Source organism: Ambystoma mexicanum, chromosome 4q (assembly GCF_040938575.1).
Source record: "Ambystoma mexicanum isolate Mex_15411 chromosome 4q, UKY_AmexF1_1, whole genome shotgun sequence".
NCBI lineage: Eukaryota > Metazoa > Chordata > Amphibia > Caudata > Ambystomatidae > Ambystoma > Ambystoma mexicanum.
Window position 1 is genome coordinate 129,699,338 of NC_090928.1, and position 15,282 is coordinate 129,714,619.

Genomic DNA, 15,282 nt, shown 5'->3' on the forward strand with positions numbered 1-15,282 from the left:
CATTCCCCATTGGGCCCATTCGGGAATGCCCCATTCCCCATTGGGCTCAATGGGGAAAATGTTTTGCTCTTACCGCCGGCGGATTTCCCGCCGGCGGTAATAGCAGGAATTTTCGGCGGATTTCCCCCCAGCCAAGTGCTGGGGTGAAATCTGCCGAAGTCCTGATTTGGCGGACCCTTAAAACCGGCGGTAATAGCGCGACTGCCGGATTTAAGGGTTACTGCCAAAGTCGTGATGAGGCCCAGAAGACTCAAGGCTACTTGCATTTTTTGGGGCCCATAATGCAATCTCATTCAAATGCAAACAACAATTTGAAGGGGATGTTATCATGCAAGTCATAACAAAAACCCTGACCCTATACTCAATTAGCACCTGAAACAGAGCGTTACATTTGGCCCAGCCAATCATGAGGATTCCGTGCGAGTTCTGTGCAGTATGAGCTGGTACGTGCTCAAAATCCTTGTTCCAAACCGGCTGTGCCAAGCAAAGCATAAGGCCCCTGTCCTGGTCATGCCCTGGCTTCTCTCCTGAGCTTCCGCTCGCCTAGTCACTATGAGAACGGTGTGAGGGGCTCTCACCCCTTTTCTTCCGCACATAGCATCTTTCTATGATATTCTGTGCCTGTTGTGTTGCAGCATTAATTTCTCTGGTTGCGCCTTCCTACAGCCCTGCCCATGCCACTGTAACAATGTTTAACTGAGGTAAAGTGCGCCTAACCCGAATACGGTGTCCCCCAGAACAGCCATGTTTCCATGGCCATGCAGAGCAGAGGCAACACTGCAGTGCACCTCTTGGCTTATTTTTTCTGCAGGTAGAACGGGAAGAGACAGGCTTTTCCTGGGTGCTAACAGCATTAGCACCCATGGGAGGGTGGAATTCCCATGCATTACGGGCCCAAACCTCTTCTTAACGCCCTTGCTTCGCTCAGGGACTTAAGTCGGGCTTCCAACCATTCTTAAGTGAATTTGTTTGTATTTCCACCAAAAAGCTAGGTCGGTATGCCAAAATCCTAACAGCACATTGGTAATGCGAAACTAGATTAAGTGCTAGACGTTAAGGAAGTGCAGCTGAAGTAATCAATATCATCCTAACAATGTTTCGCATAGCATAGATATTGCAATACTAATTAAATGACATTTTGCAAAATAGAAAATTGGAAGCGATTTTTGGACAGGTGCACATAGTCCTAAAGGGGTCTTGCATGCTACTCTCTTGGGTGTTCTAAAGGAGTGCACTGGCCTTTATGAGGGTGGATGCAAGGAAGGAAGGAATGCTGCTCCCTCCGACTGCAGCTAATTCTAGCAAATCAGGGCCCCTTATCTGTCTGCCTCTGCACTGGTGAAAACCTTACAGTGGACTAGAACTCAATAAATGTATCCCCTCGGGAAGGTGCAACACAGGAGCCATAGATAATGATTTGCCACTTCCTGAAAGCTGAATGTTGATTGCACGTTGTGATATACGGTAAAGTCGTCTTGTGCAGCACATCTTCTGCCATGTTGGCCGGCCTCTCACCGCTCATCTCTAGATACCCCACCAGGCAAAATTATGTACCTCTTGTGAGACAGGCAAGGTATCAAGAGAGACACAGACTCAAAGGTGTTCCTTTTAAACTTTTATTTACTAAAGTTCCTGAGATGGTATAATGCCTGACTGGCCCTAACTCTAAAGGGATTGGTTCCCTCAACTGATGTTTGCAAAGGTCGTCGATGTCTAATAGTCCAAAATAAAAGTCTTTCTGTGTCTAAACCTATGCTTGCCCTCAAAGTTCAACTTGTTCAATTTCCAAACACCACAAAAGAAATATAACACAGTTCCTTTATTTAAGCTTCTCAGGGTTCCCTTCCCCAAGCATCAATCAAAACAACAGGTTAGACCTCTCAGGGTTTCCTTCTCCAAGCTCAGGTCCCTTTAAGCTTCTCAGGGTTCCCTTCCCCAAGCATCAATCAAAACAACAGGTTAGACCTCTCAGGGTTTCCTTCTCCAAGCTCAGGTCCCTTTCAGCATCCAACACAAATTCAGTTTTGTCAAAATGCACTTTGCTTTCTTTGTAAGGCCTCTCAGGGTCTCCCTCCCCAAGCTCAGGCCCATTGCAGTTTCAAACCGCAGTCCTACTTGCCAGGATGTACCTTTTCTTTTGAACACAGTTCTTTAACACACACTTCACCTGTGGGGTACAATCAGAGACTTTCGAAAATGCCTGGTTCTTTGCTCCTCGTAGGCGTGACCACTCGATCTGCAACCCCTCACTTTATTTCTTACTCTTCTTTTAAATCTCACACCTTCAGGTGATTCCTACACCCCTTCTTGTTTTCCTTGGCTTCTTGCCCATGCACACTTGCACCTTCCGTTTTCTGTTCCTTTAGTTTCACTGTGCACTCTTGAACTTTCCTTTTACTTTCTCGTGCTTGTCCTGCACGCCTAACACATTGTTTTCTCTTTACTGTGTATATTTTGCATTTCTCTTCATTGTACACGCTTTAAACCCTTCACATGCCTTTCCTTTCACTTTTCTCTTTTTCCGTGTTGCTAACGCAACTTCTTTTCTTCTATTTCTTTTCTTCTCCTCATTTCTTATACTTTGCCCTTTACACACTTTCAAACCCTTCCGCTCCATGCCGCTTTAAAATTGTGTCTTTCTCCCGCTCTGCTTCAGTCAAACGCATGCTCCCAAGTTTCTCTCTCTCTCTCAGCGGGCACCGTCGCGCTGACAAGTGGTTCCACTGGATACACCGCGTTGAGGTCAGAGTCTCACCACCTGCCCCTCAGATACCCTTGGGACCGCCACACGTCCCAAGGGAATGAGCATTTTCCAAAACGCCACCAGCAGAATACAGGCTGCCTTCCTCTGTCTTCTTAGAGGCACGGCTCCCTAGCCACCCTGCAGCCCCTCTAAAAAACTGGGCCAGCGTCTTGGCACGCTATTCTCCTCCAGGCAGTTCTTCTCGGGTCTTGACAGCATCCCCAGCTCGCTCACTTCCTTCTGTGAAACCGCACCTTTTATAGTATAAAGAATAGTGAAGTGGAGTCAGGTGTGCATGGTCATTATCAAATGCCTGACCCTGCCTGACTCTATTAGTAGGACAACTTAAGTTATTTCTATGGTAGGTTTCCCTTACTTTCCCCATGTTGTTTCTATGGGTAATCTTTACTGCTCTCAGTTGCCTCTTCTTCGTCCCAGTATTGGTTGGGAATGGGGATGGGGTGATGGAAGGGTTTTGGAGGATAGATCTGTTTCCCACTATTCTATCAGGGAATCAACAATGGACACAGGGAAATCCTTTAGCCTGGTTTTAGGGAATGGTTGCCCCTTCCATATTCCTGATGGTTGATCATACAAACATAGGTGTTGATGGTATTGCCTGTGTTTAAAATTGGTAGTGGATGAATTGATATTCCTGGCTTGTTTTAGTTGGTTTCTCTTCCTTCCCCCACCTTAGGCAATTGACTCCCCCACCCCCCCTTGAGTCATTGATGACAGGATTGGATTTAGGGAAAATTAGACCTGGATTAGGGTGACAGGAATCAACGTAACAGATGAAGGCGTCAGCGACTTCCTCCTCGTCTTCTGTCACCCCGTCAGAATACTGTGTCTCGCCTGGGGCATATCTACAAATGCGACCTTGGATTCCCGTACCCAGGTGAACCTCCCTCATTCGTCGACCCCAAGGGTTGGGAACCGAAAGCGACGGCGCTCCCTATGCCACCTCAATAGAGGGTTCCGAGGGTCTGCATGGGAAAACCCCTAGGTTTCTCACATTCTTGTGAGAAACCTGAAGGTGTCTCCCTGACTAGTCCCTGGGGATCAGCTATCCAGGTGGCCAGGACACGGCCATCGCTATTGTATTGAGTTTCTGGCGGTGGACCAGTCAGAGAGAGTCAGCTAAATGGGAGATCCTGGGGAGTGGAAGCGGGACACCGACTGGTGAGACATGGTATTCTCCTTCTTTCGACACCTTTTCCCCAACCTACCATGTAGGACATTCAAAAACACTGCCCTCCCCTTCACGACAAACACTTTTGCACAACACACCGGAGAACGGACTAACACCAGAGCTGTATGAATGACCCTTGTATTGGGACATGTCAGGTAAAGTCACGCAGTTGATCAGAATCACACGCACACACACCTGAGGGCACTTTCCCTTCCCCACAGGGATAAAAGGTGGAGCAGGAGAGCACAGTACGAGCAAGGTAGACTGCACAACGAGAGAGCTATCCAAGTCCGGCTTTTCAAGAGGAGGAGAAAGGCGGCAAATATTAAAGGCTGACAAGGAGAGATACTACCTTACCTTTTTAGACAAAACCCTGCGAACCCTCTGCTTAGACAAACCTAAGACCGAGCACAATAGCCCAAGTGTGCTACAGCAGATGTCAACGGTACATGGAGTGTATCGATGCCATAAGCCGGAACGAGGGAGATTCCTGCTTCCGTGGTACCGGCCTTGACTCTAATAAAAAGAGAAGCCAATCAGTTCATCACAGCCAGTGAGTCGAGGGGAGAGCCGATAAGATCCGGGCTACGGTTAATGAAAGTCGCAAAGTGGCAAGATGAACTAAGTTCAAAGAACAGTAAAATTGCAGAGGGGAGACCAGTTGCAGAAGGGGACTGGCACAACGTGTGTGCTGTTCCGAGAGACTTTGGTTGATCCCTGTTTGAATGAAACTACAGGCACCAGAACTTGAGAAAGCAAGGGAAGTGAATCCTGCAAACAATTATGAATGTTAAATTGGCAAGAGGGAACTCGACCGAGGGATGCTGACGAGAAGGAGGCAAGTTTAAAGTCCCAAGAAACAGTGTGTTGACAAACGGGAACCCGGCAGAGGGATGTCCACTATGAACTGTTCAAAAAGACATTGACATTTGAAAAGGGCCCAAGCCCGAACGAGGGGGATCCAGGTGTGAATCCATCATCCAAGAGAGCCAGAGTGAACCCGGCGGTGGGAGGCTGAAAGTAGAGAAGGGGTCTGCGCACAGAAGAGAGGGATCCAAGGGTGAAGCCATCAACCGGGAAATACGTAAGACAGAACTTTGTGTTTGTTAGCTAGCTTTTCTACGGTAAACCTATCAGGCCCTCAGGAACAGGAAACCAACTACCCAAGGCCTTGAAATTAAAGAAACTATTTTGGGATTCAAGCCTGGAAGAGGGAGAATCCAAGGGTGCAAAGCAATCACCCAACACCACGAAAAACAGGGGTCAGTGCCTGGAAGAGGGAGAGCTAGGGGGGAAGAATCCTCACCCTGAGTGAAGCAGGAAACAAACTTTCATTTTGTTAAAGGAACTTTTGTTTTTGAGATTTAAAGATGTCAGATCATCGAAGGCAAGAGACTATCAAGAGAAACGAGAGTTGCCCATCGAGACTCCTGATAAGCTGGAACAGGATTGTCGATTTGTGCTGGAGAAGCTCGAGTGTTTGCTGTGCTCCAAGAACCCACCTTACCCCATGCTAAAAACGTGGGGAAGGAAGAACCAAGCTACCGCATCCTGACATATTATTTTAAGAATACTTCTTTCTTTTCTTGAAAACCATCTCACACCCTTTTCCTAGTAGTTGTAAGGTTTGGCAATAGGTTTCTTAGTATTGGCCCTTTTTATTTGACACAACGCCACTAGGACTGCCTCCTTTTCATTTGATGGCCGACGCTTGCTCCCATCTTAGATCTAGGTTTAGATTAGACGTTTTTCCAACCTGCATACAGTAATAAAAACCCTTGAACTGTGGTCACTTGTGTCTGTCTTTACTGTTGCCACCATGAGTTCCTTACACTCCCCAAACAGGTGTGGTTTCCCAGATCCATGTTCCATAATGGAACATCCACCCGGTGGAAGAAAAGTTTCCCTCATTAAAACAGAGATTTGTTAACACACAGCCCCATTGTGAGTACCATGGTGGGCAGCTGGCCCAAAAACCGTCACAATTCAGTCAAAACATCAGCATTACTCCATTTGCAAAGGCCACATAATTCATACATGCAGTCCCAGGATTACGGGCATTGTGCCAAAACGTCAATGTACATGTGATGTTCCGAATACTATATAGTACAGAAACTGCACGGTCTCAACTAACGGTTCATGTTTGCTATCGTTCAGTGCCTTAAACCGCATATGAACGTCCACGGTCTTGTCCACATTATTACTCAGAATATAATAAATAAGATGCATCCTGCCTCCTAAATTAAGCATGAATTGTGAAGGAGTGTCTCAACCAATTCATCTGGTGAGAACCCTATGATGTGGGCATGTTTACTAGTTTAAGTGTTAGTTGAACAAGTTACTTTCTTACCTGGTAACGTTCTTTCGATGGGATGGTCCGACGACGTATTCCATATCTATGACATGTAATCACCACAGCTGTGCTGCTTCGGAAACTTTTTTCGGCGTCTGCGTCCTGCGTCGATGCGCCGTCGTCGAGGACCTCCTCCGACGTCCAACGTCATCCGATGTGATAAGTAGGACGCACGACGCCCGTAGCCTCAGTTGTAGTTTTTCCCCCAGAACGTGTGACATTAGTCAACTGCCAGTCAGACACAAAGCCTTGCGGAACGTAAGCTGCAATCGCAAAAGAAATTCTGCAGCGGGGAAGGCAGGGAGGGAGCGTTATGGAATACGTCGTCGGACCATCCCATCGAAAGAACGTTACCAGGTAAGAAAGTAACTTGTTCTTCAAGGGGATTGGGTCCTCCGACGTATTCCATATCTATGACAGACTCCCAAAGCAGTACCAGAGCAAGGAGGAGGGAAAGAATTTAGAATCAAAATTTAGATTTGCCAATCAAATAGCATAGCAAAGGACCGCCTTGCCAAAGGCCAGATCTTGTCCTCGGATGGAATCGAAGGAATAGTGACGTACAAATGTATGTACTGAAGCCCAGGTGGCTGCATCACAGATGTTGCGAATAGGAACACCCCTCTGCAGGGCAGTAGATGCAGCCATACCCCTGGTAGAATGGGCCCGCAAGCCAGCCGGTGGGTCCTTACCCGCCAAGCGGTAACACTCCGAGATGGCCAAAATAATCCAGCTAGACAAAGTCTGTTTCGTCACAGCTTGCCCCAAACGCTTTCCAGCGTAACCAATAAAGAGTTGATCGTCCACTCTGACCCGGGACATGCGTGAAACATAAAAGCTTAAAGCTCTCCTAGGATCAAGCCTATGGAGCCTCTCCTCTTCCTTACCCGGATGCGGAGGAGGATAGAATGCCGGAAGAACAACCTTCTGGGCCAAATGAAATTCCGTCACTACCTTCGGAAGAAAAGAAGGACGAACTCTAAGGACAACCCTGACCTTGTGAAATACAGTAAAGGGTGGCTTAACTGAAAGTGCCTGTAACTCACTCACTCTGCGAGCGGAAGTAACCGCAACTAAAAACACAGTTTTCAGAGTTAACAGCCTCAAAGGGCAAGAATGTAAAGGCTCAAACGGAGCACCCATAAGAAACTTAAGAACAAGGTTTAAATCCCAACCAAGCACCAGGAAAGGTGACGGAGGGAACACATTAGTGAGCCCTTTCAGAAACTGTGAAATTAAAGGGATTTTAAAGTAAGAACACTCTTCAGACGAGCGCTTAAAGATGGACAGCGCCGCCAGGTAACCTTTAATGGTACCCACTTGCAAGCCCCTGTGGGCCAAAGAAAGTAAAAAGGACAGAACCATGGGGATGTCACATGCAAAAGGATCCACATTCTGAACTCTGCACCAGTCGCAGAACTTACGCCAACGGCAACGGTACAGAGACTTTGTTGCTGGCCATCGGGCCGAAAGCAACACCTCCATCACGACTTCAGGGAGGTCCCAATCCTTATACCTCAACCTTTCAGAAGCCAACCGTGAAGGTTGAGGGATCTGACCTCTGGATGGAGAACCTGACCCCCCTCCCCTGAGAGCAGATCGTCTCGGTAGGGAAGACGACGTGGAGGGCAGATGGACAAGTCGAGAAGGTCCGGGTACCATGTCCTCCGAGCCCACGCCGGAGCAATGAGGATCATCCGGGAACCGAACTTCCGTAACCTCCGCAGCACTTGCGGGATGACGGGGACTGGAGGAAACGCGTACAGCAGCGGGAACGACCACTCCACCACGAACGCGTCTCCTAAGGCTCCTTTTGGAGGAAATTCCCGTGAGAGATGCCTGCTCAGAGCGTCCGCCATCACGTTTTAGTCTCCCGCCAGATGAACTGCCGAGATCGAAACTTCCTGCTGGATGGCCCAGAACTCGAGCTGCATCGCCTCCCTGCACAGAGGAAGTGACCCTGCCCCCCGCCCCTTTTTGTTGAGGTAGTGCATGGCCACTGTGTTGTCCGTCATGATCAGGACACTCTTTCCTCGCACAGTCGGCAGAAAAGCCTTCAGGGCTAGCCTGGCGGCCCTCAGCTCCAACAGATTGATATGGAGTCTGGACTCCGACGGAGACCAACGACCGCTGACTGTCAGCCCGTTGGCATGAGCTCCCCATCCCATGAGGGATGCATCCGTCACGATCGTCACCTCCGGCCAGGAAACCAAAATGGAGCCCCCTTCATCAAGTTGCCTTCGACGGCCCACCACAGAAGGTCCCGGGCGACCGAGGGCGGCACCTGAACCAGGTCCGACATCCTGCCAGAGGACTGCGACCATTGCATCTTGAGTGCCCACTGCAAAGATCTCATCCGCAGGCGAGCCTCTGGCACCAGAAGAATGCAGGATGCCATGAGGCCGAGCAACCTCAAGAACTCGAACGCTGGGAGCGTCTGGGCATGCTGAAACTTGTGCACCATCTGCTGAATGTGAAGAGCCCTCACCTGGGGAGGAAAACACTGCCCCAGGGAAGTGTCGAGCACTGCTCCGATGTACTGGAGCCGCTGTGTTGGCGTCAAGTGGGACTTCTTTAAATTGAGGGAGAAGCCCAGCCTGTGAAGGGAGTGGCAGGTGACGAACAGATGATCCAGGACCTGCTCGGGAGAGCTCCTGCTGATCAACCTATCGTCCAGGTAGGGGTAGACGTGAATCCGCCCTTGCCTGAGATGCGCTGCTACCACCACCATGAGCTTGGTGAAAACCCTCGGGCGGAGGTCAATCCGAACGGCAGGACCCGAAACTGAAAGTGCGAGTCGCCAACCACGAACCTCAGGTACTTCTTGTGCTTGGGATGGATCTGTACATGGAAGTAAGCATCCTTGAGGTCGAGAGACACCAACCAGTCCTGAAGCTGAAGGGCCTGGAGGACTTGAGAGAGAGTAACCATCTTGAACTTGTCCTTCCTTAGGAGTTTGTTCAAACCGCGCAAGTCCATGATGGGTCTCAATCCCCCATCTTTCTTCGAAATCAAAAAATAAGGGGAATACCATCCCTTGTTCCTCTCCGCTACAGGCACCAGTTCTATGGCGCCTTTCTCCAGCAGGGATTGAATTTCCTGCGCAAGGAGCGGATCCGGACTCTGCAAAGAGAGGTTCCCCGGTGGATTGTCGCGAGGCCTGTGCCGAAAGGGAAGACAGTAGCCGTGGGTTATGATCTCCAGAACCCACACATCTGAAGTAATGGCACGCTATTCTACAAGATGCTGCGCTAGCCTTCCTCCAACCAGCGAACCATGGGGCATGGCCTCATGACTGAGTGGCAGCTGCTGCGGCGTTACCTGAGGGCAAAGAGGCAACTGCCCGAGCGGCCTTGGCACCACGGGTACCCTGTCGTCCACCTCTGGTACCCCTGCGTTGACCTCTTTGACTGCCAGCTCCTCTCGCTTTACTGAAGGACGAGTAATAGCGAAAGGAACCACCCCTCCATTGCTGTCCCCTAGGATGAAAAGGCAGAGGTTGGCGAACTGCAGCGCCCAACGACTTCGCTGCAGCTTTTGAGGTCTGCAACCTCTCAAGGCTCTTGTCAGCGTTGCTGCCAAAAAGGTGTTCACCGTCAAAGGGCATGTTGAGGAGCCGGGACTGCACATTAGGAGCAAACCCCCACTTCCGCAACCACGCAAACCTGCGTATCACGGTGCTCGCCGCCATGTACCTGCTGACGCATTCAGCTAAATCCAAACCCGACTGAACGGACTCACACATGGCATCCTTACCATCCTGGACCATAGCAAGGAAACCATCCCGTTCATCCCCTTCGGGAATATGTTCAGCCGCTAGCGCAACACAGTTCCACAGAGTGTGTGTGAAACGAGACAAGGCACAAATGGAGTTGGCCGCCTGAAGCACCATACCACCAGAAGAAAACACTTTCTTCGCCCAGCCATCAAAACGTTTGTCGTCCCTATCAGGAGGGATGGTAGGGTACGACGCCTGCTTTGCCGGGGCCGTGGCCGCCTGCACCACCAAATTCTCCGGAGTGGGGTGCCTGGTCAAGTAGCAGGGGTTGCTACTGGCTGGACGGTATTTTCGCGACAAGGACCTGCCCACCGCCGGGAGACTCTCCGGAGCAGTCCAAGCCGCCGCCACCCTTCTCTGTAAAGCCATATGGAACGGCAGTACCGGGTCAGTTGGGGGACCAACATCAAGGATGTCCGTGAGATCATCCTGCACAAACTCCCCAGGGGGAGCAGACCATCCCAAGTACTCAGAAACCCTAGCCATAAGGCGTCGGTACGAGGAATCGGCATGAGAGCCAGGCTCAGGCCTACAAAACTCCACCTCCGGAGAGGTGTCCAGTCCACTGGCATCATGCAGTGACTGCCTCAAATCGTCAAACTGACTATGGCCCGAGACAATTTCATCTGGAACCTGACTAGGAACCAGGCCATCAGAATCCTCATCCGCCTCTGAAATATATTCCAGGTGGTGAAAAGAAGGCACCCGAGAGTGCTTGCTCTTAACCAGAGCCTTCCTAGGGGGTTCCCCCGTGCCACGGGGTACCTCCGACACCCCGGCCTCGAAAGGCGTCGAGTGAATCGGCGCCGGTGTCGAGAGAACAGGCATCGGCGCCGACGTCGAGTAAATCGGCGTCGACGTCAGATGCAGCGCCGCCAGCATCGGCGGCGTCGACACAGTCCTCGAAGCCGGAGCTTCGAGCGTGTCCTTCGACAACCTGAGCGTCGACGGCTCCGACGACTTCCTCGGAGCCGGAGCCTCGAGAAAGCCTGTCGACGCCCTCGACGCCTCAGACGTTGACGTCTTCTTCGAAGACATCACAGGTGCACACGGTCTCGAACGCGTCGAGGACCGGGACCTGGAACGGGTACGTCGAGAACGAGTTCCCTTGTCCGAACGGGACCTCTCCCGTGACTCGTGCCGACCACTCTTGCGAGCGGTGTCTCTCGACCTCTCACGACCGACCCCACTCGGGGGCGCTGATGGCTTAGTACCCTGCGACTCAAGAATCGCCAGCATTTTCTTCCCGAAGGAAGCCCATTCCTCCGGCGTCGCACGGCTGGTGGGGTAAGCGACGTGCCGGGCAGAGTCCTCCGAAGAGGACCTGAAAGACGACCGGTGTCGGCGCTTCCGAGAATGCCTCGAAGAGGCTGAGGAGTGGCGAGACCGACTCCTGCCTGGAAGGAGACCCACAAGACTTCCAACGATGACGCGGAGAGTCTCCTCTCGAATCATCCGTCGAAAGCCCTGCAGACTTCGACTTCTGGGGTTTGGACACCCGACCTACCGACAACTTCTTCTTACGTTCACGTAAGGCTTTGGACGTGAGCGACTGGCAGTCGATACAGTCATCTGTGTCGTGGGCCTCCCCGAGGCACCAGAGGCAGGCGTCGTGCGAGTCCGTCACCGACATCTTGGACCCACACTCCCCGCACTTCTTGAAGCCCGGACGCGGGGTCGAAGACGAAGTAGAAGACATCTTCACACAAAGGATTTTTCAAAAAAACAAACAGGTTCGAAGAACCGAGAAGAACAGAACTCCAGAGAGTCGAGGCGTTAACCGAGATTCACGAAGCAACACGTTCGCAGAAAAAACAGAACTGAGGCTACGGGCGTTGTGCGTCCTACTTATCACATTGGATGACGTCGGACGTCGGCAGAGGTCCTCGACGACGGCGCATCGACGTCATCGACGCAGGAGCCGAAAAAAGTTTCCGAAGCAGCACAGCTGTGGTGATTACATGTCATAGATATGGAATACGTCGGAGGACCCAATCCCCTCGAATGACATGATCCTTCTAAGATATTCAGCGTGTAAAACCTCTCAGGTTCTAGCAGCATTAAAATCTCCTGATGGTGATACCCCTTAATCATCTTGGAGGATCTCTTGATAGAGTTTAAGAGTTGGAGAGTCCACTACAGCATCAAATGCATCATCACCTTCTAAAGTGAGGCGATTTGAAGGATTAATTTTGAGTCTATTGTAAGTTGAATAGTAGAAACTACCAACAGTATGTGGGCCAAAAGCAGAAGCCCTCTTGACAGTTGCTAATCTTCCTCTTGAGCTGTGAGTGAAGAAAGATAAGGCCAGTGTGTGGTACCTTAGTTTCTTGCAAACATAAACATTATACATGGCAAAGGTAATGGTTTGTCATACTGGTCCTCCCAAATTGAGTTTCAGGACAGCTTTGTTGCAGGTTTAAATGCTGATTTCGAAAGTGGTGACTTTTTTGACAGTCTTGTTCTGGAGGAAAGGCAATCTCTCTGGCCAGTACACCAGTATGTGATCTTCCAATCCTCAAACAGGGATTGGTTAAACGATAATTAAAGGTGAACTTTGGAAATGCCCTGAGAAGCTGCCGAATGGGAGATTTGGAGAGGAAGTGAGCATGACTAGAAGTCACTGCTTGGGTTATTGGGCAAGACATTACATTGGGATTTTGCATAGGACAAGTCTTCTCACGGATTAAGGCCAATTATAGAGGGCATCTTGGTTACTTAAGGATGGTTATGATGCCAATGTGATTAATGAAAAAAACATGTTTTGTAGTTTGCATATTCACAGAAACTGTTGGCAGGCGTTTGGGTTACTATAGAACACCTTCTTCCAAAAAGCCATCAGACAAGATTTGTTTGAAGCAGTTACAAATTCCAAAACCACCTCTCCCTTTTTAAACTTATGATGCTGATTGCAGCTACTGTATTCTCTCAAATTATGAAAGTATGATTTGTGAATGTGTAGGGCAACTCTCCAACAACCAGTCCAAAGAAAAACAACCCAATAGGGAAAAAGGCTTGGTGCACCCTTTTTCGCGATGAACAAGTGCTTTATTTTATATGCAAAACTGACTGAGCAACAGGGTATTACAAATCCACTGCCACAGAACTCTGGCCTTCTCCAAATTGGTGGTTGTCTTATAAACGTAAAACAAGATATACAGTGTTCTTCCCACACCCTCATTGGCTGCCGCCTACATACATGCTAATAATTCCATATAGCCCATCTTCCAATTGGTAGCGTTGCCTTCTCCTCCATCATGATATGATACGATAGTTTATTTATATAGCGCCTATACACAATGTGTTTCAAAGCGCTTCACGAAAAGGGAGGGAAAAAGGAAAAATACAAAAAATTCTTACAGGCCATGAACAACAAGAATGTGAAATTAACTATCGTACTTGGCCTAGGGAAGTTTCAGATAGTGCAAGTTCTAAGACACAGATAGGAAGGAAATCGGAACAGACGGGCAACTACCTTATTAGGCCTGACAACATTTCTGGTAGAGCCAGAGAATTACACAAGGTGAGGGAGAGGAGGAGGAGAGAGGAGGGAGACGAACAAAACAAGTGACCATTGTACTAGGCCTGATGACATTTCAGATAGTGCTGGAGGGGAAGGGGTGATGAATAGTAAGGGGGGGACAAACATTTGTTACTATCATACTAGGTCCAGGGACAATCTTCAACACACGTGGGTAACAATCTCTCAAATGGGGTTACATGTCTTTATACCGAAAACTTTAATATTGAAAGACCATATATTGAATATTTTCTAACGAAACATTTTATAGTGAACACACTTTTTTTTGTGGATGTGGGTCTGGTCTCCCCACAACCCTCCCTTTTCCCACCCCAAAAAACCCACCTGCTACCAAAAATATTTAACCCTTTACCCCACCCCTAAATGCATTCACTATAAAGGTTTTCGTTATAAAATATTCGATATATGGGAATTAAATATTAAGGATTCGATATAAATACTGTATACCTCAAATGGCACCACCTTACCTTTATTACTAGTCACGTGATGTGCACCTGGTTGTCAATATGAACTCTGCAGATAAGTTCGAGGTCAGCCTGGTCCTTGCGAAAAAAGTAACCCTTCTCTCATCCCAGACACGCAAGCACCCACATCATGCCTCTGCACTGTATGGGCATCATCCTTGGCTCTCCCTGGTACAAATCACATATTGTGTTGTTCTGTGGTCCCCCCCTGTATCAGTTCCCCCTCCCAAGAGCTAGGCCTGGTTTCTCATTAATCAATCTAATTCATGAAAGATTTAAGACTCATGTTCCTGCACATCTGGTAGTTCAAATAGAGTCACCACCATTGGCCACTAGGGGGCGCAGGGATGCAGTAGCCTTTTTGCATAGCTCCCGAGCCACAAGGCATTGAAGGGACCTAAGCCCCCCAAACAGTGCCCGAGTTACAGATCTTGTGACCCCCTCCCCCAGAAAGAGGATCCCCCAAGGCATATTTGGTCTACATCCCAGGCTTCTGAGCCCAAAGATGACACAGTTACGACCCTGAGAAGTCTCAGAGCATAGGTCTCACACAGCGGCCTGCCGGGAATTTCATGGGGAGAGCCAGTGAGGCTCGGGATCTGCGACAGCAGTGAAAGCGGCCAGGTCGAGTCCTGGCAGGCCCGCCTCACTGGAGGTGTTAGTTGGCGTGGGAGTGCACAAGTACGCAGAGCAGCCCCACTGCGTGAGTGAACCCTGAGGTTGGACAACCTCCGGGTCTCGTGGCAGAGAGAGAGGGACGGAGCGTCAGTGGCCCGGTGGCAGCTAGTCTACTGGCGACCTCTGCATCCCTGGTCCCCCCTCCATTGGATCCCCCAGAGCAGCTGCGGAGGGCGGCCTGGCGGTGGAGACCATCGCACCGGAGAGAGCTGCAAGAGAGAGATGGTGTTACCCACAGAAGAATACCAGCTGCTCTTCCTAACTTCGAAGAGCAGCTTTACTGAGGCCTTTGTGGGGTGGGGTGCGGAGGCCTTCAATGGAGCAGTGGAGATGAACACGGGAGCATCAGTGGAATCGAGGTAGCAGGAACCCTGCTGCTGGCCTGACGCCTACCTGCAACTGACCAGGTGAGCAAGTCAGACAGGCGGTTGGTGACCCAGGCTGCCTTTTACCAAAGGGTTCAGGAAGTAGTGTGCTCCCATTGGATGGGCTCACTTGAAGCGAGGCCCCGGGACCTCAACTGCTGGAGGAAC

General features: G+C 49.9%; 1 protein-coding gene across 2 annotated transcripts in view; it reads right to left on the reverse strand.

Moving 5' to 3' along the window:
- Window positions 1–15,282, reverse strand: part of PEX7 (peroxisomal biogenesis factor 7) — a 1,557,721-nt gene that overhangs the window by 160,085 nt on the left and 1,382,354 nt on the right. The gene's annotated exons all lie outside the window — the stretch shown is intronic.